Here is a 26638-nt window from a genome sequence, read left to right as displayed (position 1 = left end):
GGCCACCTGATGCAAAGAGCCAATTCATTGGAAAAGATCCTGATGCTGGGAAAGATTAAAGGTGGGAGGAAAAGGGGACGACAGAAGATGAGATGATTGGATGGCATCTCTGAAATGAGTTTGAGCAAAGTCCGGAGATGGTGAAGGACAGCGAAACCTGATGTGCTGCAGTCTGTGGGGTCTCAAAGAGTTGGACACGACTGAGCTACTGAACAACAACGAAGCGGGGCACGGGGCGGACGGTCAGCAGGAAGGTCATCTACCCAGCCTGAGATGTCGTCTGTTCCTGCTGGCATCACAGGAACACAGAAATGCCCGTTTGGTCCTTTATCACCCTCATACCCTCTGCAAGGTTTTAGGAACCTGCTAGTATTCATGTATCTGGGCACAAGATGAGTATGCTGCTTCCAGCCCACCATGGGCAGGGGTAAACTATGTGTTTGCTTCTGGCAAATTTATCTTGATACAAGAGGTAGCCCTTTCTACCCTGTGATCTTGCCTCTCCAGACACTCTTCCCAGGAAAGAGGGTTGGTTTCCTTCTGTTCCACCGTGTTTTCATTCACAGGCCCTCCTCCCTCAAGTCTCCCCGCCCCCCGCCCACCCATCTACTCCTCATTGCCCCTCCCTCTTCTCTAGGGACTCTCTTCTAATCCCTGGGGCAGCAGTGTTTCATTTACATAGTCAAGCATTCCCACGAACCTGTTGTACTGTTTCTGCACTAGCATCTTTTAATTTTTCTTTGAGGGCTGGACTTCTGAACAAATCAGAGAAAATGACTTATTTTCCTCTTTAGACACCATTGCTTGTTACCCAAGGCATTAAGCACCCAGTCGTAAGTACCAGGGTGATGCTAGGGAGTAACCAAAATAGAAAGTTAGCCTTTCTCTGAAATTCAATTGATCTGGCATTGGCTGAAATTGTGACCAAAGCCAGAGGACCATAAGCTTCAGTAATGAGTTTAACAAAGAACTTTAAAGAATGTTGGCATAGGACTTAGTAACTACAAAGCACTAGGTCAGCCAGAACATCTTAATATATAATAGCTGGAAAGTGGACGATTTTTACTTTAAGCAGACTGAGAATATAAATGGCAAGTTCGGGGTGAAGGTCTTTTCCCCCCATGTTTATATTTATTCTGTATCTTGTTATTATTAAATCATTCTCTGACATTTTGGCAAGAATTTCCTTGGAGAAATACTGACTAAACCTTATTGTTATATTCTATGGCCTACACACTACATACTTCCTTAATCTCAGAGACACATTTGCTTGAAATGGGAAATTGCATTTACTCACCCTAAGTTTGTGAAAGGAAATTAAATTTGATAGAACGTTTATTGCTAGAAATCAAGTTCACTCACCTGAAGCTGCAATGTACACATCAGTCTGCAGCCTAACTTCATTCTGTTACTTTATTCTTATACAAGGGCCTTGACTTCATTTAGTTAAAAAGCATCAAGCCCTTTACTTAGCTTTCTCCCTATAATGTGTCTGAAGAACCCCAAGACCCTAACAGAAGTAGTTTTAAAGAGCCATATGAATTTTCCTCCATTGGTGAAAAAAGGAAACACCAAGGAAAAACCTACTGATAAATGCCTAAGACTATTATTCTGCCACAGAAGTTTAAATGTCTTTCTAATATGTCTTAGTGGCAAATATACAACTTCAGAGTGACATCATCCAAGGGGACATAGGTCAGAGAAAAATCAAGAAATTAGGAGACAGATATATTCAGTTTCCCAGGTCAAATGCCCAGTCCATCTTGGTACCCAACGTGCTACTACTATTGAAGAGATTCAGTTCAGTTCAGTCGCTCAGTCGTGTCCGACTCTTTGCGACCCCATGAATCGCAGCAGGCCAGGCCTCCCTGTCCATCACCAACTCCCGGAGTTTACAAAAACTCATGCCCATCGAGTCGGTGATGCCATCCAGCCATCTCATCCTCTGTCATCCCCTTCTCCCCCTGCCCCCAATCCCTCCCAGCATCAGGGTCTTTTCCTATGAGTCAACTCTTTGCATGAGGTGGCCAAAGTACTGGAGTTTCAGCTTCAGCATCAGTCCTTCCAATGAACACCCAGGACTCATCTCCTTTAGGATGGACTCTTTGGATCTCTTTGCAGTCCAAGGGACTCTCAGGAGTCTTCTCCAACACCATAGTTCAAAAGCATCAATTTTTCAGCGCTCAGATTTCTTCACAGTCCAACTCTCACATCCATACATGACCACTGGAAAAACCATAGCCTTAACTAGATGGACCTTTGATGGCAAAGTAATGCCTTTGCTTTTTAATATGCTATCTAGGTTGGTTATAACTTTCCTTCCAAGGAGTAAGCGTCTTTTAATTTAATGGCTGCAATCACCATCTGCAGTGATTTTGGAGCCCAACAAAATAAAGTCTGACACTGTTTCCACTGTTTCTCCATCTATTTCCCGTGAGGTGATGGGACCAGATGCTATGATCTTAGTTTTCTGAATGTTAAGCTTTAAGCCAACTTTTCACTCTCCTCTTTCACTTTCATCAAGAGGCTTTTTAATTCCTCTTCACTTTCTGCCATAAGGGTGGTGTCATCTGCATATCTGAGGTTATTGATATTTCTCCCGGCAATCTTGATTCCAGCGTGTGCTTCTTCCAGCCCAGCGTTTCTCATGATGTACTCTGCATATAAGTTATATAAGCAGGGTGACAATATACAGCCTTGACGTACTCCTTTTCCTATTTGGAACCAGTCTGTTCCAAAGACTGTCTGGTAAAACCAGTCTGTTCCAAAGTTGAAGAGATTAAGTTGGTACAATTCATTCACATGAATGTATTGGTTATGGATGCTTCCTTTGTCTCCCCATTTGTCTTTAATTAGGGGGGGAGACTTTCCCTATTTGTTGTATTCCAGGACATCCTACTAGGAAGTCAATAAATATTTGCTGATTTTTTTTTTAAATGAATGCATGGATTCTCCCACAGTTTTGGATAGACTTTCACCCTATATTTTTGAAAGTACTGTCAGAAAAATGTCAAGTTTTAGCACATAAGTATTAACGAGTTCATTAGCCATGGCTGCTCTTAGGGCAAGAGCCCTTCCTTAGATGGCCCAGCTAACACACCTTACTGATGTGATACAAGAATACTATGGAAAACTTGCTCTGTGCCCATTTTTGATTAGGTGGGCTCCTTCTCTCTGCTTGGCATACTTGAATATTTGTGAATGGGTATTTTCCTATGAGTAGTTGATGTAGTTTTGTTGTGTGGATGAATGATCAATGAGTTATATAGGTGTGAGTCTGGAGGAAAGAAGGAAAAAAACCCTATTCACTTTCACTCCTCTTTTAGTGTATCTGCAAGGAGTCTAGCAGTATATACGAAACAGTTACAGTTTCTGGGGTATTCTATGCTAAAATGTGCAGAGTTTAATAAAAATAAAATGAACAAACCAAAAAGAAAAAACTTCCTATTTTCCAATTTTGTGGTCGATGTGAAGGACTTTTGCTGGGGACATTGAAGGTCCTCAATGAAAGTTAGTTGTTATCAACATAAACCATGGAGGCTCCTGTTATTTGGAGGCTTATCTCTTCCTCTTGACTAGTGGAGGTTTGCAAGTGATATGTCACCCAACGTAGAAAGCTAGAGCTTCAGATGAGGACATTGGGGCCCCAGGAAGTTAAATGTCTTAGACCAAGTGATACAAGTAAACCAGAAGGTCTGAGCCCCTGACCCTGAGCCTACTGTGATTTCCACCAGCCCAGGTCCAGAAATTTCCAGACAAATAGAGCCTACAGGTGTTTCTGAGCAAGGACTCTGGCACTGCTCTTATCATCTGCAGACCCCAGAGAAGAGCAAGAGTGGGTTAAATATCTTAAAGGAAGAGAATAATGTCCGTGAGATGCAGGGAAAACCTCTCCAGACCTTTCCATATCTGCTTGGTGTTATATTTTAAAGAATGAATAAAAGTATAATCTTTAGGAATCATTTAATTTTGGTTATGTAAGATAGGAATAGGGCTTCCCAGGTGGCTTGCAGCGTAGACAATCCTCCTGCAGTGCAGAAGACACAGGAGACACAGGTGCAATCCCTGGGTCAGGAAGATCCCCTGGAGGAGAGCAAGGCAACTCCATGCACTCCCAGTATTCTTGCCCGGAGAATCCCGTGGACAGAGGAGCCTGGTGGGCTACAGTCTGCAGGGTCTCAAAGAGTTGGACAGAAGCAATTGAGCACACACTCAGGAGAGGAACAATTCATTGATTTAGATGAATGAATCACCAAAGGTCTGTTTTGTCTCTAAATTCAAGTAAACTGAATAACAAGTCATCATGCAATGAAGCACAAAATAATGTTCCCCTGTTCCATTTCTTTTTCCCCTGAAAACATGGGTATTTTCTTCACATCCAGGATTACTTCTGGGGAAAACTTAAACTAGCCAGCACTTCTTACAAAGAAAGCAGAGGAATCGGGTGGAGAGGGAGGTGGGAGGGGGGATCGGGATGGGGAATACGTGTAAATCTATTGCTGATTCATGTCAATGTATGACAAAACCCACTGAAAAAATAAATAAATAAATAAATTAAAAAAAAAAAAAAAAGAAAGCTATTTGCTCCCACCTCTGTAGATCTGACCCAGAGAAATTGAAGGCCATGGAGATTGTGACTTGATTTTTCTTCCACTGCTCCCACCATGGTTTCATTCTGAAAAATGTGATTCTGTTTAAGTTTTGGATACTCACTGGTGGTTGTTTAGTCGCTAAGTCGTGTCCAACTCTTGGCGACCCCATGGCCAAGCCTGCCAGGCTTCTCTGTCCATGGAATTTTCTAGACAAGGGTACTGGAGTGGGTTGCCATTTCCTTCTCCAGGGAATCTTTCCGACCCCGGGGTCAAACCTGGGTCTCCTGCATTGCAGGCAGATTCTTTACCATCTGAGCCAGCAGGGAAGCCCCAGGAAAGCATATGAGTCAAACTCTATTTTTAAACCAGTGTCTTTTCAGAATATTCTTTGACATCAAGGGAAATTAAAATGTTATATTGTCTTTGGTCTTTTACCTTGGGATTCAGAGTTTGATTTAGAGTTTTTCTTTTCAAGATACATGACTACTCCTAACCTGATTCCTCCTGGGGACAGAGCTAGCAGATGGACTTGTCTCTAACATTTCAGGGAACAGCAGAACCTCCAAAGAGCAGATGCCAAGTTCAGAGAACTTTAGACAGGGCATGGTTGGAAGATCACAGTGAGGCAGGCTCTTGAGTGTTTAAAATTTTTATTCTTATTTTGAAATGAGAACCACACAGGTGGTTGGTTTAGAATAATTTGCCTTGACTGTTAGATGAAATTTTTGTAAAAAGGGAAATAAATTTGCTTTTGTTCACCAAAGTTCCAAGTGGTTCAGGTTTGTGCCATATATGATTATGAAGTCACTATGACAAATGGATTTCCAGGCAAAATTTCTTGAAAATAATGGATAAAAACCTCCAGCAGCTCATTAATGCCAGGAGATACTATAATAATTGGTGATGCCCTGTAATGATTTTTAGAGCAAATCACTAAATCCTTTGTTAAATTTTTTTTAGTCTCACAAGCTGTCAACAGATGTTAGGCAAACATATACTTCTTATTGTTTTCTTCATCTTTTAGAATTTTTGGTGCAAATATAAAAGTAATGACTGTCACAAAAACTGTCAGGAGAACTCTAAGATTTTTTTTTTATAATTTGAGAGGAGAGCCTAGATTTTCTGACTCTATCAAATTCCAATTTCTGCATCTATATTATGCTTGGGAGGTCTCATTATTGCAAAAATGACTGTTGGGTTTCCTGTGAATTCGGGTTCTCTGAATCTTTCTAATCAAATCTTATTTGACATTGCAAATAGTAAGAATTCCTCTGTATTACCAGGACAGGGAAATCCAGTGTTTCTTTTAAGCTGTGTCTTTTCTGTTGTTAGAAGCACCTGCAAATGGTTTACTATTTCTTAATCTACCTTTCAATCTATCTCCTAATAGTTAATGTAAAATGTTTGTGAAATGTTGCTAATGCTTTTTAAAAACAGATTGCTGCTTAAGTAAGTTCTTTAACACATAACTTTTGGATCCTAAAGCAACAACAAACAAACAGAACTATGAACAACGTCTGAGAAAGATAGCATTGAAAATCAATACCAGTGATCATTAAAACAAGCTTAGTCTGAAGTAGTTACAAAATTTTCCAAATAGTCTATATTTGCTGCAGAAGGATAGAAATGGCCTTAATTTTCTCAGCAGACATTTACCAAGGGCTTGACACTCACAAGGAACAGGAAGACTTGAAGAACACATGTCATTGAGAATACTGTTTCTGAGCATCTCAAAGTGGGGTCAACAGACCATTTGCAACAAACCTTCATTCAAAATGTAGATCCAAGGCACCCAGACCTATTGATTCAGAACATCTGGGGCAAAACCCAGAAACTTGAATTTAGCAATAGTCATATGCATTACAATTTTAGAATGATTAAGCCAAAGGCTCATGTTTTCTACAGGGGGAAGCAGACTTGTGGGCAAATAATGCAAATGAACTGAGTTATAGAAAACTTACAAAATCTTTTACGACAGAACAACTCAAGAGGAGAAGAAAACATTGTTCTATGTAAGCCCCTCTCAGGGGACATTAAAAGATGAGGCTTTATCCAGGAGTAAGCAGGTTGTCAAGGTCAATATGAAGCTGCATCTGGGACGTTGAGTACTGTAGCCCATGGAGGATAGTAGATTTCCAAAATCGTCCCAGCCAGGGTATCGGCACTAACTCTGCTCCACAGTTCTCTTTTCTATCAGTGACATTGTCAGACTAAAGCTTCATCTGACCAGAATCTCCCCTTCCCAAGCCCAAATGAATGGAGATAAGAGAATGGAAGAATTGGAAAGGGAATAGCTCATCGTGTATAATTTAGACCTGGAGGTAGCATGATGCAGGGAGATAGAGATCCAGTTTCTTAAGCCAGCAGTAGCTCTGTGATTGTTGGTGCAATCATTCCTCAGGACCTCATTCCTTGTGAATGAAGTTCTCCATGATCCCTCTGCTGCATTTTAGCTCTGAGGCTGATTTGATTTGTGAGCATCAGTGTCTTATCTAATTGCCTGGCTGTTGAGACAGGCAAGTCCAGAATTTCACTGGCCTTAGGCCTTTCCTGTAATCTAGTGAGGACCTGAAATGTCAGCATCAGCATCCCCTCTGGATGGCACCACGGTTAAGAGAACAAGCTTTAGAACCAGGGAATCCAGCGTCAGCTCCAGCTCTGTCACTCACCAGCTGGGTGACCTGAAACTGTCAGGAGAAGAGTGCCCGTCTCACTGTACTGTTGAGAGTACTAAATACTGTTTGTAAGATGCCAGCTCTTTGTCTGTTATATACTGTTAAGAAATGATTAAAGAAGACAATTTAGGTGATACAAACTTTAACCCTTTATGAAGCAGAGAGGCTCCATTCCAAGAACTGAAAAATGGAACAGAAAAAGGGAAACTTTTATAGGATAAAGAATAAAAAAACAAGGAAGGGTGGAGATCATTTTGTCATGTATAGAAATATTGAATCACTGTGCTGTATATCTGGAACTCACATAATGTTGTAGGTCAATTATGCTTAAAGGGGGAAAAAAAAACAAGGAAGAGAAAAGTAGGAAATATCTGATTGGCTGGCACCACAAAGTTACCTTTGTTTGGGGTATGAAGAAGGAAGAAATGAGAAAAAGAGCCCAGGACTGGGTTGATGTTTGGGGAATGACTGACTGGATGTATTGGGTTCCTGGTCAAATAGAGCATTTATGGGAACACTAAGTTTCAACTTGCTGGCACCCGCAGCAGGAGTGGCTCCATTTTGGGCCTAGAAGATTCTATAGTTCTTCTAAATGAACTTCTGTCTTAGTCATAGGAGAGTCATGTTCAAAGAGGAAGAAGGGTCACCATCTATGTCAATCACAATTTTTTAAAAAAAACCTACTTTATCATCTATTAAAGTGACATATTTCAAATATTTAACCTCTGGAAGGTGGATAATTATTTACTGTTTCCTCTTCTACTATAAAAGCATTTTCAGCGATTATCACATACTTATCAGTAATAATCATTAGTTTTTGGTTTAAACACAGATAATTAACAGAGTGCCAAAGAATTGATGCTTTTTAACTGTGATGTTGGAGCAGACCCTTGAAAGTCCCTTGGACTGCAAGGAGATCAAACCAGTCAATCCTAAAGGAAATCAATCCTGAATATTCATTGGAAGGACTGATGCTGAAGCTGAAACTCCAATCCTTTGGCTACCTCATGCAAAGAGCTGACTCTTTGGAAAAGACCCTGATGCTGGGAAAGATTGAGGGCACAGGAGAAGAGGATGACAGAGGATGAGATGGTTGGGTGGCATCACCGACTCGATGGACATGAGTTTGGGTAGGCTCCAGGAGTTGGTGATGGACGGGGAAGCCTGGAGTGCTACAGTCCATGGGGTTGCAAAAAGTCAGACATGACTGAGTGACTAAACTGAACTGAATTAACAGACAACCTACAGACTAGGAGAAAATATTTGCAAATGATGAGACTGACGAGGGCTTAATTTCTAAAATGTACAAACAGCTCATGTACCTCAATATCAAAAAATGAACAGAAGACTTAAATAGGTGTTTCTCTAAAGAAGACATATGGATCGCCAATAGGCGTGCAAAAAGATGCTCAACATTGCTAATTATCAGAGAAATGCAAATCAAAACTACAATGAGGAATCACCTCATATCTGTTAGAATAGCCATCATCAAAAAGTCTGTGAAAAATAAATGTTGGAGAAGGTGTAGAGAAAAGGGAAGCCGCCTACATTGTTGGTGGGAATGTAAGTTGGGGCAGCCACTATAGAGAACGGTATGAAAATTTCTTTAAAAAGCTAAAAATAGAGCTAACAGTAATCCCATTCTTGGGCATATATCCCAAGAAGATGAAAACTGTAATTCAAAAAGATACGAGAATCCTCAATGACCAGAGCAGCACTATTTACAATAGCTAAGACATGGAAGCAAACTAAATGTCCATAGACAAAGGAATGAGTGCAGAAGATACAGTGTGTGTGTGTGTGTGTGTGTGTGTGTGTGTGTGTGTGTGTGTGTATTCCCTTGTGGCTCAGCTGGCAAAGAATCCACCTGCAATCTGGGAGACCTGGGTTCAAACCCTGGATTGGGAAGATCCCCTGGAGAAGGGAAAGGCTACCCTGCCCACTCCAGTATTCTGGCCTGGAGAATTCCATGGACTGTATAGTCCACTGGGTCACAAAGAGTTGGATACGACTGAGCGACTTTCACTTTCAGACATATATTACTCAGTCATGTAATACTGCTCAGTTTTAAAAAAGAGTGAGAAAATGTCATTTGCAGCAATACGCATGGACCTAGAGATGATCATCCTAAGTCTAGTATGTCAGGGAAAGACAAATATCATACACTATCACTTACATGTGAAATTTAAAAAATTATACAAATGAACTTATTGACAAAACAGCAACAGATTCACAGACATAGAAAACAGCTTCTCATCTGTGCCATGATTTGCTAATTCCTGACTACTGACTTTAAAATTTATAATGCATAATTAAAGAAGTAACCTTTGTGGGTACTATTCAAGCTTGTTTTCATCCGAAATTGAAGTTGCAGAAATATTTGGCACTGGTGGCTGTCACATTCATTAGGAGCCTTAAACCCATCTGCAGCTCTATTGATATTCATCAGCCCTGCTAAATCATTTACACCATCAGGAAATTAGTCTAGAATGACACTCCTTTTAAGAGAAAGGAACCAGGAAAATCCAGAGAGGCAATAAGATGAGCCTTGATGGGAGGTGAATAATAGCAGGTCCCACTGCCAGGGGGACCCGGGAGCCGCTGTCATCCCTAGGTGGGAGAAATAAAAACCCAGCTGCGGTGGGATTTTCATTCATATGGCAACACAATCCAGTGTCTGGCAAGTCACCCAGGCTGCCCAGCCAACCATCTGTTTCAAAACCTCCTGCATTTTCCCATTCATGTAGCCATTTAATCTGCCCTTGGCAGGATTGAAAATAAAATTCAGGGGACTCGCTGAGAAATGCATGGCTCAGAAAAGCCCTGACTGAGATGAACTCAGGCCTAGCACACCAGGACCAGTGCACGGAAGTCCTCCTGAACTCGGCTTTTTCGAATCAGAAATTATACCGCAAGCTGTCACTAGGGGGAGCCCTCCATAGTACACAGCTAGCCGGCAGCCGCATCCAGGACTTCACAGAACTTCTGATTCAGTGATTTCTTCCTTTCTTTTTTTTCCCTTTCCTGTTGTGATGACTGGGATGGGAAGGGAGATTTGAACCTTTTCTTGCTTTGGCTAGAAGTGAAGAGGAAATCAACTTGAGCAGTTGAGTAGTCCTACCACATCTTCTGTTTGAGGGCTCAAGAGTTAAGGAAACACCAGGTTGGAAATTTAGAATGTGATACTTATTTTGTAATTTCCGCTCATGAGACAAACATATTTTTTTTTTGTTTTAAAAGATTTTAAATGAAAATATGTATAAAAATGCTCAGTTGCCCTTAAATTTCCTTGTAGAGGAGCTCAAACTCTCATGCCTCCTGCATCAATTTATATCCAAAGATTCAACTTTTTACAAATTCTCTGAGGAGCATACCAATGACTTAAGACCTTTAAATATATATAGAAATGGCTCAGTGAATTTGAGTTGAGGTCTGAGAAGTTATATTAGAAAAAGTCGCAAACTAAGTGATTCTAATGATTTTCAGAACAACTGTTTGGGAACCGTCCCCATAACACAATTTTGTCCACCTAAACCATCTGGGGCTCTGGATTCCAGTTTGCTGATGACAAATAAATGAGGCACTTGGTTCTCCTAATGAGGTTTTTAAATTCCTTAACCTCTGTTTCCCAGACCCACTTGATTCACAAATTATCTAGGCATTGGTCTCAAACTTGACTGCACATTGCCAATACCTAGAGCTCTTTAAAAAGCCCCCATGCCTGGGATCCACATCCATTGGCTCTGATTTTGTTGGTCTGGGCTGGACCCTGGGCATTGGGTTACTTTAAAGTTTCCATGACCCTAATGCACAGCACATTTTGAGAGCCACTGAATGGGGGAGACTGCTACAGGACCCAAGCTGAATCAATGCCTTTAGGGCAGAACCCAGCGCATCTGAATTGTTAACATGCATGACGGATGAGGGAGACTCATGACCTGGTGAGTCTGTGAGCGGAAAGAACCTCACATTTCTTTTCCCAGCAGACTGTGGCCCTTCTCTGTCCAGTCATTTTGCTAGAGCTGCAGCTGAGGCTGCCAGTGGCCAGTCTGAGCAGAGAGGTGCGGAGTGGCGGGGAGGTCTGGGACCTAACCCAAGGCTCCCTCCCTGCCTCTGCCGCCCGTCCACACACATGTGGATGCTTCTATAAATCACTTCTGATATGTGGTTCGAAGTCAGGAAGTGTTCTGACTGCTTACCCCTGTAATGATGGAGTGGAGGAAAGGTCTAATTTTGGAATGACTGTGGCTTAGGCAGCGCCGTGTTCCTTGCAAGTCTGAATTTCCTCAACACAGTGGCTCCATGGCCCCGCCTGCTCACCACAATTACACGGGCCGTTTGAGGCACGCTATCCATCACGGCAAATTACTGGTGTGATCCTCTCAAGAACAAGGCTGTACGGTCTTGCTGATGGCAATCTTTGCAGAGCCTTCTTGAGAACGGAGACAAAGGCAAGGTGGGAGGAAGAGCTTGCAGGTCAAGGTTACCAAATCAATTAGCAAGATCTCTGCCTGACTTATAGCCTGAGTGAGAGACAGGGGTCATGAAAGCTACTAGTACACAGACAAACATCTTACCAGGGTGTGTGTTCTTGTCCCCTTGGTTTTACTGGCAAACTACAATCAGGAAAGGAAATCAGCATTTGTGAAGCCCTCTACTAGTGGTTACACTCTGCTAGACCCTAATTTCAGGTAATTCACTCAACAGTTCCACGAGACACCGTCACCCTCATTCTCCAGGTGAGGAAACGGAATCTCAGTTTACCCAGAATCACACAGGAAGGCAGAGGCAGAGCAAGATCTAAGCCCAGGGTGCCCTGGCTTCAAAGCCCTTGCCCCTCCCAGTATCTTGGACCAGTAGAAACCTCCACACACCAACCTCCATCTCTTCACAGGTCAGCTCCCAGACAGCCGGAAAGGCAGGGCAGGGAGGTCACTGCTGACTTGTTGGCAAAGAGACCCTGTGATCAGGTTGCAGGGTTACCTTCCCAGGAGGACAGCACAGCAAGTGAAACTCCGTCCCATTTCCAAGAACACAGGCTTTGCCTCACTCCACATCCTACACTGCCAGCAGCTGTTTATCTCAAGCCTAGGAAGTTTTGGCTCAGTCAGCAGGACTATGGGCTCCTGTGCAAAACTGTATTACAGGCAGCTTTTAGCCTACTGAGGGGTTGCCATCGAGACTATTCCCCAAACACCATAATATCGGTGAATTGCATTCCTCCTGTTAATGAACAACCCGCACTTCTTTGGAAACATTGCCTCTGTGAGAGACATGCTGAATTTGAACTGGGAGTGCAGGGCCAATTCGCTCCTTCTATCGGTGCTGTAAAAATAAGGCTTTCTCATCCCACAAGGCAAACTCATCCAGGGATTCTTGCTGGGAAGGGCCCAGGAAGGAGGGCTGCACCTGGTGTAAAGGCTTCTTCCGGTAGCGCTGGGGGTGTGGGGTGGAGGTCCCCATGCAGGAGTGGGGGAAAGGTCCAGAGGTAGTAGCGTGATAGGAGTGATGGAGATTCCAGACACAGAGCCCCTGTGGAATGCAAAGGGCTGGACAATGTGCAGACCTGAGGTATAGGGTCTACCAGCAGTGACGAGGTGGCCATCACTGGGGCCTTGGGTCCCACCTGTAACCTTCAGAACTCTGTGGTATCCCATGGGAAGAGAAAGAGAAGGGGGCTGGGACAGATGAGGGCCCCTCTAGGAAAGGGACAAATATTTCCAGAAAGGAAAGAGAGGACACAGTCTTGAGGAGCCCCTGCACATACTGTACCTGACCCTGTGAAGAGGCGCTAGGCAGGCTGGTTAGGAAAATCAGCGGCCACTTTTATAGCTCATTCCACGTGAATGCTATTCACCTAGGAATTTGCAGGGGCTGCCTGTACTTAATATTAAGAGTTGTTCCTGGATCCTGAATAAACTGATAGGCTCAAGGAGCCTGATGTCAAAAAAAATTCTGCAATCATTCCTAGGACCCTAAACCAAATTCTGAAATTAACCAACTAGTCAATGATGGGGTGCCTAATGGGGACAGGGGCAGCCCTATGTCAGGTACTGATGAATTCAAAGAGTCACTTTATATCAGAGGAGGATGAGTCATGAGCTCAGCCTTCCAAGAAGGTTTGTGAAGAGGGAGCCCGGGGAGGGAGAATGCAATTATCTAATGCAATGGCAGCCTCAATGAAGGATGACAAGAGGATGGGCAATAAAAGAAAGATGCCCGAGCATCTGATTAAGGCCCCAAACATAAAAACAATAGTGATCGCTCTCTGGGAGTGGAGATGGAGCTTCCTTCTAGAGGAGTTGAAGTGAACAGCCCCTGGGTCTCTCTCTCACTGTTACCTGAGACCCCCATGGACTCACCACAAAGGAAGCTGTGGTGAATTTTAAATCCAGTATCAGATTTGCAGGTAGGACAGACACTGGCTAGAAGTCATGGGACTAAGGAGCCAAAGATTTTGGCTTTGACTAGTCAGGTAAAATATTTATCCTGAAAGAAGGTGTAGCACCAGATGTCTTTCTTCTCGGGGGTAATCCAGTGCAAGGCTGGTGACAGCTTCCTGTTGCATACCACGTCCTTGAGGGAGGAGAGAAAATGAAAGTGCTCTCTGCTAATCTTCCTGGCACCCTCTCAGAGCTGATACTCAGCAAACGGGCTTACTGCAGACACAGATCAATATCCGTGAAGGAGCATGAGTCACAGGCACCTAGAGTTGTGTCCAGTCCCCCGCTGCTCCCAGACAGGGGGACATGGCTTCATTCTGTCTCTGACAGGCCAGGGACCCAAGCTTCTTCCTCTCTGGGGCTGTAAGGACTCACGGTGCACCCAAGGAGTCTGTCCCCTCTTCTCTTGAGGGTTAAGAACGTGGACCATGTTTCCTGTGCAGCCTGGGCCAGGAAGCCAAGGGCTGCTACAAAGCCAGTGAGAAGGACCCCGGGGGTATTTGAGGGGAAGCTGTCTGTGGAGGAAGGCAGGGCGGTAGGTCTTCGGTGGACACAGGGTAGGTTGTGGAAGCACCATGGCTGTTGTTGTTTTTTTTTTTTCTAGTTAGTGGGTTTTTATTTATTTATTTTTTCCATTTATTTTTATTCGTTGGAGGCCAATTACTTTACAATATTGTAGTGGTTTTTGCCATACATTGACATGAATCAGCCATGGATTTACATGTGTTCCCCATCCCACCATGACTGTTTTGATGAGGGGTGGACTTGAATCCCTCTCACTGAGGCAGGAATGAGCTCTTTCACTGGTTAGTGGGCCTGGCTGGCTGCCCAATATCCCTTCTCAGTGGTTTGTTTTCCCTGCTGAGGTTGCAGGACAGGCCCTAGGTAAATGCACATCCAGGAATGTGCCATGTTCTGGGAGAGCGTCCCTCAGGCCAAGCGTCTCCTCTAACACTCCTTACAGATTCTCAGACCAAGACCTGGCTCCCACCATATCAGAAGGGGCCAGTTAAGGGTGTGTTCTCAGCTACTATCAAAGCTCCCAGCACCATGATCCACATATTATTCTAAGTCTGAGACAGACATTTCAAAAAGAGATTTCTTTATTTGATAAAGATGTTGATGATGATGATAATTGTCTTTGAACACAATCTTCCAAAGAGTCATAGGTTTATTTTTTCTGTGGTTTGGGATCAAACAGAGAGAAAAGACATCTGACTAATAGCCATCCCCTGAGGGAGTCAGCCTCGCCCACTCTGTCTGTGAGCGTGGGCCCCAGAGGGGCTGGATGTGGGGGTGGGGGTGGCTCCAGGTTCCCGGAGCCCGTTGTCTTAACTTGTATTTTTTTTTCTTTCCCACAGTCCGGAATCTGTCCTCTAGAGTTATCACTGAGGGAAAAGGATGGAGAATAAAACTAAAACAGCATAGGACTATGTCTGGCACTTGCTTTTTCTAACACTGGAACTGAATTTTGGACTGTGAGGACCCCCAGACCCTACCATCATGCAGATGAGGAAGTGAGATCTGGGGAGGTGCAAGTCTCACGCAGGGATTGCAGAGTCTAGGGTCCAAACACACCCCCCCCCAGAGTCTGGGGGTCCCAGCTCTGCATCCAGTGGCCTCCCCACAGGTACCCCCAGGTGGTGTCATATTTCTCATATTTGATTCTATTGGACGGAAACAGGAGGAGAGGAGACTTCAGTAATCTCTGACTCTCCTCATTTTTTAGACCTAGAACCCCAACATTCTAAAGGGGGAAATGACACTCTTTCCAGATGAAAATCAACCAACACATAAATGTAAAGACAGACATTTTGACTTTAGGTGATTCCTACCCCAATCCCATCCATGAGCCAGATTAGAGTCATTGAACATCTACCCAAGCATCGTAAGTATTCTACGAGATCCTCTCATTTTTCCCTATCTCATAGTCGTATTAGAGCTGGAAGAGACCAAGAGAGAAGAGAGGATGGTCTGGCCTCTCCTGAAGCCCCTCTCCATCCCCTCAGGACATGCTTTGTCCAACCAGGCATGTTTCAGTTGCACCCAGCAACCACTAAGCTGGGGAAAGGAGAAAAGGGGTTTCCTGAGACAGGCTGTCCTCAGACAAGTAGCTGGTTTTATACTATAATCCCTTTTTAAAAAACATATTTATTTGAATGCATGTGGTCTTAGTTGCAGCATGTGGGATCTAGTTTCCTGACCAGGGATTGAACCTAGACGCCCTACACTGGGAGCATGGAGTCTTAGCCACTGGACCACCATGGAGGTCCCAATACTGTAATCTTCATTGCATTCAGGAAGGCCAATGGTAGTTCTCCACAAACCTTCATCCAAACGTGCTCTCTGGGAAAGACTATGAACCACCGACTCAATGGACATGAGTTTGAGCAAACTCTGGGAGATAGTGAAGGACAAGGAAGCCTGGTGTGCTTCTGTCCATGGGGTTGCAAAGAGTTGGACACAACTGAGCGACTGGACAATGAACAGCAACAATGTATATGGATGTGAGAGCTGGAGATGTGAAGAAGGCTGTTTAGTTCAGTTGCTCAGTCCTGTCTGACTCTTTGCGACCCCATGAACCACAGCACGCCAGGCCTCCCTGTCCATCACCAACTCCCGGAGTTCACCCAAACCCACGTCCATCAAGTCAGTGATGCCATCCAACCATCTCATCCTCTGTTGTCCCCTTCTCCTCCTGCCTTCAATCTTTCCCAGCATCAGGGTCTTTTCAACTGAGTCAGCTCTTCGAATCAGGTGGCCAATCTATTTGCCATGAAGCGATGGGACCAGATGCCATGATCTTAGTTTTCTGAATGTTGAACTTTAAGTCAACTTTTTCACTCTCCTCTTTCACTTTCATCAAGAGGCTTTTTAGTTCCTCTTCACTTTCTGCCATAAGGGTCGTGTCATCTGCATATCTGAGGTTATTGATATTTCTCCCAGCAATCTTTATTCCAGCTTCTGCTTCCTCCAGCCCAGCATTTCTCATGATATACTCTGCATATATGTTAAATAAGCATGGTGACAATATACAGCCTTGACATACTAAAGGAAATCAACCCTGAATATTCATTGGAAGGACTAATGCTGAAACTGAAGCTCTAATACTTCGGCCACATGATGTGGAGAGCTGACTCATTGGAAAAGACACTGATGCTGGGAAAGATTGAGGGCAGGAAGGAGAAGGGGGTGATAGAGGATGAGATGGTTGGATGGCATCCCTGATTCAATGGACATGAGTTTGAGCAAACTCCAGGAGATGGTGAAGGACAGGAAGTTTGGTGTGCTGCAGTCCATGGGGTTGCAAAGAGTCGGACACGACTGAGCTACTGAAAAACACAAAGGAGAAAAGAAAGCCAGAGATCAGAGTTTATGACTCTGGCATCACAGCATGAATACTAGAGACTTGGGGATAAAGAGGCCATCAGGCAGAATAAAACTGATTAACCGCCTGTCCCCATGGCAGTGGAATAAGGATGCCCAGGATCACACGGAGACCTAGACTCAAGCCTGGCATTTCCACTTAGTATCCGGGTGACCGCTGGCAAGGAACTTACTGGTTCTGAGCCCCAGTTGTCACATCTGTGAACATGGGGTAACATCCTACATTGTAGGGCTGGTGTCAGGATTGGAAGAGACTGTGACAGACCATGAGCACAGAGCTTGGCCTCTTGCTAAGCTGCTGCTGAGTCGCTTCAGTCATGTCCGACTCTGTGCAGCCCCATAGACGGCAGCCCACCAGGCTCCTCCGTCCCTGGGATTCTCCAGGCAAGAACACTGGAGTGGGCTGCCATGTCCTTCCTCCACCGCTTGGTTAATCCAGGCCACTGGCAGCTCAGGGAAGGGAGAAGATGGAGTCACGTCTCAAGCTCCCAGGAGCCCAGACCTAGTGGTCCCCTACCACCTAGCACTCCCCAGCAAACTGTCCCGCTGCAAAAGGAAATGGACCCTGGAAGGTGCATTCTATTCCCACTGGATTGTCCCTTACAAGGCTTTAAGGGGCAGGATAGCACTCGTTCCCTGACACCCCATAATAAGAAATGATATACTTCAATAGTTCTTTGATTTGATGGGTCCTTAGTACACATGAGCTAGAATTTTGGAGAACATGACTATAATTTGGAGTTTGTGGTTAAGTACAATTCAGATGCCAGACATAATTCACTGCCAGTCTGTCCTCTTGGGTCTTCCACGTGTCCTCCTCCATTCTTCCATGAAGGCTTTTTAAGGATGTTCTATTGCCTTTCTTATCTCCATTCCCAACTCCTAAATTTAGGCAAAGAAAAATTTCACTTTAAAAACTGCCCTAACAGTCAACACTACTTTGATCAGTGTCTTTGAGCTCACCTAAAACCAAACCCTCACTCTATAGGTGAGAAAAAGGAAGGTACAGAGAGATTAAGTCACATGCCCAGATAATTACAGAGGCCAGATGGCAGATCCAGATGAGAGAACAGGCTTGGGTATTCTCAGGGCATAGCCTACTCTCACTTTGTGGTTGCAATGATCCCGCATTCATGTCCATTTATAATTTCTCTCCTATATTCATACATCTCCTATATTATTATCTACTTAACACTTTTTTCTTTAAGTTGTCTGGCATTCTTATTTAAAGAAAATTTTTTTCTTGCATTTTTAAAATTTTAATTGGAGGCTAATCACTTTACAATATTGTGGTGGTTTTTGCCATACATTCACATGAGTCAGCCACGGGTGTACATGTGTTCCCCATCCTGAACCCCTCTCCCACCTCCCTCCCCATCCCATCCCTCAGGGTCATCCTAGTGCACCAGCCCTGAGCATCCTGTCTCATGCATCGAATCTGGACTGGCAATCTTTTTCACATATGATAATGTACATGTAAAGAAACTTATTTTTAAAGAGAGATTTTTGATCATTACCTAATGAAAAAGCAGTATCATTTACCACTGACAGAAAATTAGTTAAAGACAACGTAAAATGTAATCACATGGAATTCTAACTAGATATTACTGCCTGGGCAAAGAAAACCAGCTGGAACCTGTTCTCTTTGATTATAAAGGATGATTGGCAAGCTTCAGAGATGTTCAAGACCTAGTAGGACTAAATGAAAATGGATTCTGGACCTAATTCCAGTATCACACATTGTGCCATCTTTATATCATCGAGAATTTTTCTGAGATACAATCAGCAGGATATCCTCACGCTTGGAGAACGCTGTTGTAGTCTGAAGTGCTGCCACATCAGGTGCCCGCACCTCCTGAGAAGTGGTCCGACTCCTCCCCTCTCCTGCGCAGCACGGCCTTTCAAGGAAACCGCGCTAAAAGAGCTTCATCCTCTGCTCACCAGATGCCAAACGAAGGCCGGACCCTCCTTCATTTTCACAGTAGACTACATGTTGAATGTAAGTCTTAATTTTGGTAAATTTTCTGAGGAACTATCTTATTCACTCCAGAAACAAGGTCTAGATAACTGAATTTTGGATAATAATGAGTCAGGGAAGTTGATCTGAGCAGTGGAAAAAATGCTGATTTAAATTACCAATATACAAATACTTTTAGTTCTTGGAAGCCAGTGCCAACTGTGCCTGCCGGAAGTTAAATGCTCGATAGCTTGTTATGATTGATGCATGCATTAGTCATTAAAAAGCAAAGTCTTGAACTAAATCATTTGCATCCAAAGGATGACATCAGTCACACCGTGAGCTTTTTGTTTCAGGAACAGACCACTAGATGGAGCACTTGCAATTCAAAAATTAAAAAAAAAAAAAAAAAAAAAAAAACAGCCCTGGAGGTACAAGCATTTTACCAAAGGATCTATTGTACTTATAAACCCTGCCTGTACACAAGCGAGGAGGCACCACTTGCCCTAAAGATGGTAATCTTTTCTTTCCTCCCAGACTTTGATATGCCTCTCCCTCTTTCCTCAGGACAGGTCACTTCTCCCCACAGGCAGTTTCTCTCTCTGAGTTCACCTTTTTAAACTTCTAACCTGTCGTTATTCTATTCCTAGCTCTATGACTGAGTAGAAAAATGTGTTCTTTAAGATGTGGTTTCTTTCTTCCCCCTACGTCGGCACTACTCACTCCAGAGCTTAGGGTACTTCTTCCTCAAGTCCCATTCCTACATGCCAACCAGATGCTGCCTGCAAAGGCACCTGGATTGGGAGGACGTCCATTCCTTTCCACATATGACACCCCACCTTTATTCTCCCCTGCTGATGACAGCAATAAATCTTCTTTAAAGTTTTTTTTTTTTTTTTTAAAGAAAGTCCATATCAATGGAGTAGTTGTTCTTATACCAACCCTTTAAATATGGCCATAAAGAGGTTTATGAGCCCAGTTCTCAGAGTGAGGACAGGAAATAGGAGTGACACCTCCAAGCAATAAGGTCTAAAACAATAGAATACATTGAAACCATTGCAACAAATCAGTGAGCTTATTTGCAAGTTCTAATCCAGGGCTATATACTCCCCAGATGGTTGGTGTGTGTGTGTGTGTGTGTCTGTGACAAAGGGGGAAGACAGCAAAAGTACTGAAACATTGACTTACTCTCTGCACAAATAGGTATGTCAACAAAATCGAGCACAAAAAAAAGCCTCTTTGTGGCTGGTGTTTCCTGGCTGCAGCCCCAGAACCTAAGAACCCAGAGCTCTATTCCCCAGTGGCCTCTCCTAATTTGCTAAATAACCTTGGGCAAGTCACTTAACCTTCCCAAACCTCAGCTTCTTCTGCTATAAAAGGAGGGTGCCAAGTGCTGTCTTTTCCCTGCTTTTCAGGGAAGTTGTGAGGATTAATGATGAGAGAAAGGCCGTCAAGGGCTTGGAGTTTCTTTAAGAAAGGTGCTGCTTACCCTTGGATCAGAGTCATAAAAATAAAAGGAATAAATACACAGCAGCAATCCAGGTCAAGGCCATCAGGAGGGCTCCGTGTCCTGTGGGTTTCCACGTTTTCCTTTCCTCAAAGAGGGTTGGCAGGGACCAAACAAAACAAAAATACCTAATAATGCCTTTGTTTGACAATATCCTCACTGGGCTTTTATCTGATTAGTCTGTGTCTGTAGATGACAAGATTTTAAACATCCTGAAAGCACAAAAAGGAAAAGCCGGTTCTGCCCAAAGATGCTGGGCACTCCTGCCCAGCCCTTCATCAGAGTGAAACGCATTTCACTGCAGAGAGGAGTGAACCCCTCTGACAATTAGCCTTCTAGCTTGGTGGCATAATTATCACCATTAGGAGCTTTTCTTTCCTTCTTATGATGAAATATATATTTATTCTCTGGTGGCCCCAAACTGAGGACGGCTTGGGCAGAACCCAAAATGCAAGGGAAGGATCGATTTTAACCTATTTTAAAACATTTGATCTAATTTGATATTTCTAGTTTTCAGCAGCTTACAGCAAATAGATGAAAATAAATGTCTTGTCACATGTGGTGCTGCGAACTATGCCTTTTGGTTTTCAAAGACTTCTGAAAACAGGAGGAGAATCCTCTATTAGCTGTGTCTGATGCCTCAGGATCTTCCAGCTGTCATTGTTCAAAGGTCTATTTTTTGGAGCCTTGAGGAATGACCAAGTGGATTGTTGGTCCTAAAATGCTGTAAGTGATCTTCTCTGAGTCTTTTGGCTGGAATAATGGAAAGGGATGGTGTAAAGGGGTGAGTAGCAGATCCTCTGAAGAATATGTGGGTCCTTTGTGCATTTCTGTGTGTATTTTTCAGGGTCAGAGATCTAATTCTGATATTTGAAGAGAAGGAAAAACAATAAGTAACTATGCATTATGCTGCTGTTAGCTTTCTTTTCTGGTCTGATTATTGAAGTGGCCCACTGTCTTGATTAAGCCTTTCCTCCCTAAATTATTAATTTGCATTTATGCAAGTGAATTTGCCTTTTTCAAATCTTAACACATAACACGGAGGACCCAGGCTCAGCAAACCCACTTTCAAGTGCATAAACAATTGCCTTGGAATAATGAACAACTCTCCTTGGTAAAGGAAGGCTAAACTTCAGTATACCATATTAAATCAGAGCAGATACTAGCCATTTGGTGTTAAAAATGTTCTAAACACATAAACATTTATAAATGTACTTGGTCAATAAGTTTAGTTAGCTAGAATATGTTAAATACTTCAAAGAAAGAGTTGCAATATAAATATTTAACCAGTTTGTTTCAACCTATTTCATAAGCATTTATGCCAACCAGATATTTGTTTAAAGAAAAAAGGACCTGGAATCAAAAAGTGTAAGTGGATGATCAGGGTTCCTTAAAACATCTGAAGCTAAAACTCCATACCCGTGGTCTGTCAGTGGTGGGTGGTAGCATCTTCTTCATATGTCAAGATTTCGGGTGTGAAATATGCATGAGCACAATCCCAGCACTGGGCTGCTGGATTCTCGGTGAGCAGCGTTTTTATAAAGGAATATGCTAAGAGAAATCTTTGCTTTCCTAATGCTTGTTTTTCTCGTCCCCCAGTCTCACTGAGGAACAAGTTGTACCTTCCTTACTACCAGTTCCCAGTCACAGCATCCTTCCCATCCTCCTGACTGCTCCAGATCCAGATATGATGACCTCACCCCCTCTCAACCCTGTCTAGAGAGCATGGGAAGGAGCAGGACCGGGCCAGGGGACACTCCCTTCCAAGGGCCTTATGGAGTGCCCCTCCATCCCCAGGGTCCCTGAGCCCTTGGCTGGGTCCTAAAACTGACTCCTTCACACTGACTCTTTCTGGTCAGGAGTTTGACTTTCGCATCCTCTGATACTGTTTTTAAGCCTCGACAATTTCCTGATATCTTGGGCAGTACCCACTGCACGTATTCTAGCCCATTCATTCAAGGAAAGGCAGTTTTCAACCACAACTGGAGCAGCTGATGAGGCCCAGCCCCCTCCCAAAGAGCTACCAAGCATGTGGTGTTGGACCAGGCTGCCCTGATGTTTGGGATTTCCACTCCTGGGTGGAAGAAACTCTTCCTTCCCGCATGCGCAAAGTCACCTCATGCCTGCGTGAATCCCACCAGTTTGTGTGTGTGTGGTGGTGGTGGTGGATTTGGCCTCTTCTTTCTTTCTGTTATTCATATCTTATTTTCACTGGGGATGTTATCCGTATAAACTGAAATCCCAGATGACTGTGTAGCAGGCAGTGTCATCCAACTTATGCTTTGGAAAAGTCCACATGGGTCTTTCCCCCCCCCCCCCTGCAGAAGATCTTCCTTTCTGCAATTGGACTGAATCCTTAAGGATAGGAATGGGAGCATCTAGGTAATGAGTGACATGTATAAAACTTCTTGCATTGGGTGCATTTCCCCATACTCAGATTTTTTCAATAGGTCAGCTTTCAGGAAACTGCTGCCTTAAAATTCCTGGTGAACTCACCGCTGTCTTAAATGGATTTTAGCTGGTCTGTGTCAAGAGCAGGGCAAGGAGAGGAGCTGAATAAATTTCCCATGGATGAGCTAAATCCTGAAGTGGTATTCCCAGCAAGAGAAAGGGACAAATGAAGAAGGCCAGGAATCATCAGCATTGATAAGTAGTATTGATTGTGTGTCTACCTGGTGTTGGACAGCTCGGGAGCAGGGCTGAAGATCGGAATGCAAAGGGACAGAGTACTTTGGAAACTTTATAAATGTTTGTGCTAAATAGAGGAAGCTCACAAGCCTGGAAATAAAGCATCAAAAGGAAATGGGACAGGTGGACTCTCCCAGGCCCATAATTTCAAGATATTTTTAAAAAATCACTGGACTGATGAAGGAAGTAATGAGTTGGTGAGTGTGGAAAGATGTATTAGCTAGTGGCCTGCCTACTAGGTTAGCTGTTCAGTTGTGTCTGATCCTTTGCAACTCCATGGACTATAACCCACCAGGCTCCTCTGTTCATGGAACTCTCCAGGCAAGAATACTGGAGTGGGTGGTCATTTTCCTTCTCCAGGGCATCTTCCTGACCTGGGAAACAAACCTGTGTCTCTTGCATTGCAGGCAGGTTCTTTACCTGAGCCACCAAGGGCTTCCCAAGTGGTGCTAGTGGTAAAGAATCTATCTGCCAATACAGGAGGCTTAAGAGACATAGGTTTGATCCCTGGATCAGGAAGATCCCCTGGAGGAGGAAATGGCACCCCACTCCAGTATTCTTGCCAGAAGAATCCCATAGACAGAGGAGCTGGTGGGCTATAGTACGTGGAGTCAGATGCAACTGAGCATCAGTGTGTTTGTCTACTGTAAGATACAGCTCTTTTTGTTGTTGTTTATTTACTTGTTTTTTACCCCCTACCAGACTGCATGTTTGAAATTTCCTTTTTTGATCTTTATATAGTCCTGGGGGAAACAGTTATAAGGCTGACAAGATGTTTACAAACTTTTGTATATTTCATTAAAAATAAATATTAAAGAGGAGGTTGTAGATCAAATCAGTCTTTGTAGTGTAATTAGCTAAGCAAATCCACCCTTCCTCTGCCGTGATTATAGTGAGGTCATTCACCTTAGTTTTTTTGCCAGTAAATTATAGATACTATGTTTCACCAACTAGCTGAGTTGGTATTTAAAAGAACTTTATGCATTTCTAGAACCCTGTTGTATTATAATAAGATTTATAGCTCTGTACATTTTCTGCAGTGATAGAAAGTACTGCTCTATATCATCATTATTCTGAAATCTTGAGGTCTTTGCAATAATTCAAGAGTTTGACAATGAAGGATTTAGCCAAAGAATCTGGCATATTGCTCTGTTCTTATTCTGGGTTAAGTTTCAAATTAATTCAATTGAAATTTTTAGAAAATCTGCCTATATTTTTCTGATATCAGTGTGGTTATTAAATTTTTATACTTCTGCTATATTTCTTAACCCTTTATGAACCTTTAAAAACATGCTCTTCCTATGGTTTCTCCTCAATAGGTTTTTGTGACCATTACTAAAGTACTATTGGTCTCATTGACTAACTGCCATTCAGTATTTACCAATAAGTAGAGAGACATGAAAGGCCAGATTTGTTCCCGTGACAGAGATGGTTGCTGTGATAAACATTTGTAGCACATTGTTTTTTCAAGTTGAAGCCTATTTTAATTCCACTAGAAGGAATAGTTGAGTCTCAGAGATGTGTTTAAATCTTAGTGTGGCTTTTCCATTAAATCCCTAAATAAGGTGAAAAAACTCTTTGGAAATTCACAGACTTCCAGGCAATTAATAGTTTCATGCCTATAATTTGGATATACAATCTGATGGTAATCCTATCATATTATCAGTGGAAAAAAGAGCATTTATTGAACACCTGCTATGAGCTAGGCACTGTGTTAAATACTTTCCTGAATTGTCAAATAAAATACAAGTTCATGGCAATTAAAATATTTACAAGTGCATGGCATGGTATGACGAGCTGAATTGTGTACCCCCTCAAAAAAAGGTATGTTCAAGTCCTAAGCCCCAGCACCTATGAATATGACTTAATTTGGGGATAGAGTCTTTACAGACGTAATCAAGTTAAAATGAGGTACAGCTAGGTTAGGGTGGGCCCTAAATCCAGTCTGTGACAAGTGTCATAAGAAAAAGGAGAAGATGGACTGGATATAGACGCTGAGGATATACATAGGGAAAAAGGTTCTGTGATGAGAGAAGCAGAGATTGGAGTGGTCCAGTTACAAGCCAAAGAATGTCAAAGATTTGCAGCAACCACCAAAAGCTAGGAGAGAGGCATGGAACAGCTTCTATCTCAGGGCCTCTGGAAGGAACCAGCCCTGCCGACATCTTGATTTTGGACTTTTGGCTCCCGATCTGTGAGAGAAGAGATTTCTGTTGTTTTAAGTCATCCTGTTTGTGGTAGCTTATTACACCAGCCTTAGAAATTGAACTCGTGTGTCCATCATGATGTTGGGCTTCCCGGTGGCTTGGTCGTAAAGGACCTGCCTGCCAGTGCAGGGGATGCAAGAGACGGGGATTTGATCCCTGGGTTGGGAAGACCCCCTGGAGAAAGGAACAGCAACCCACTCCAGTATTCTTACCTGGAGAATCCCATGGACAGAGGAGCCTGGTGGGCTACAGTCCATAGGGCCAAAAAGAGACATGACTGAAGTGACTTAGCACACACACAGGCACCATGATATTACCCCTACTTCACACAAGAAACTTGCCTCCCAACATCTGGTTAGTAAGTGATGAGTGCTAGATTCAATCCCTGGGCCTCTGTGCTTTTCCTGATAATTGCCTGATCCCTATGCACATGACTTTGCAAACTTGCTTTCTTCTCTCTTTAGCCTCAAGTCTGTGGAATAAATGTCACAGCCTCAAGTCCATAGGTGGGGAGAGGGTGCTGTAACACCCAGAGCTGCTCTTGGTACTCGAAAAAGCAAACCCTGCAGCCAACTCCTGGCATATCTTCACGTCTCTGGTGTCAGCAAAGTAATGTGAAATTATGCACAAAATGGTTAAATATTTGAAACATGCCAGCTAAACTCATTCAATTTGCCATTTTTGATGAGGCCTATAAAGATGTTTGTTACTGTTGTTAATCCCTATTTCTATGGAGTTCCTAGGAACAATAGCAGAGCCAGGGAAAATTACTCCTACTTTTGGATGTCAGATATTGTGTGTGTGTGTGTATACTGCCTCTTCCAAAAGATTTAATTCTTTGTATCTTAAGGCATATTTAAATAATTTATGCTCAGTGAAGACTTCTGTAACCTAGGCACTGTATTAATTTATTTGCAAGCAGCTACACATGGGCTTCCTGGGTAGCTCAGCTGGTAAAGTAGCCACCTGCAATGAAGGAGATCCTGGTTTGATTCCTGGATCTCCAGGAAGATCCCCTGGAGAAGGGATAGGCTACCCACTCCAATATTCTTGGGCTTCCCTGGAGGCTCAGATGGTAAAGTATCTGCCCGCAATATGGGAGACTTGGGTTTGATCCTTGGGTTGGGAAGATTCCTTGGAGGAGGGCATAGCAACCCACTCCTATATTCTTGCCTGGAGAAT

The sequence above is a fragment of the Cervus canadensis genome, chromosome 7 (genome assembly GCF_019320065.1).
Source record: "Cervus canadensis isolate Bull #8, Minnesota chromosome 7, ASM1932006v1, whole genome shotgun sequence".
Lineage (NCBI taxonomy): Eukaryota > Metazoa > Chordata > Mammalia > Artiodactyla > Cervidae > Cervus > Cervus canadensis.
This window is presented reverse-complemented; position numbering follows the sequence as displayed.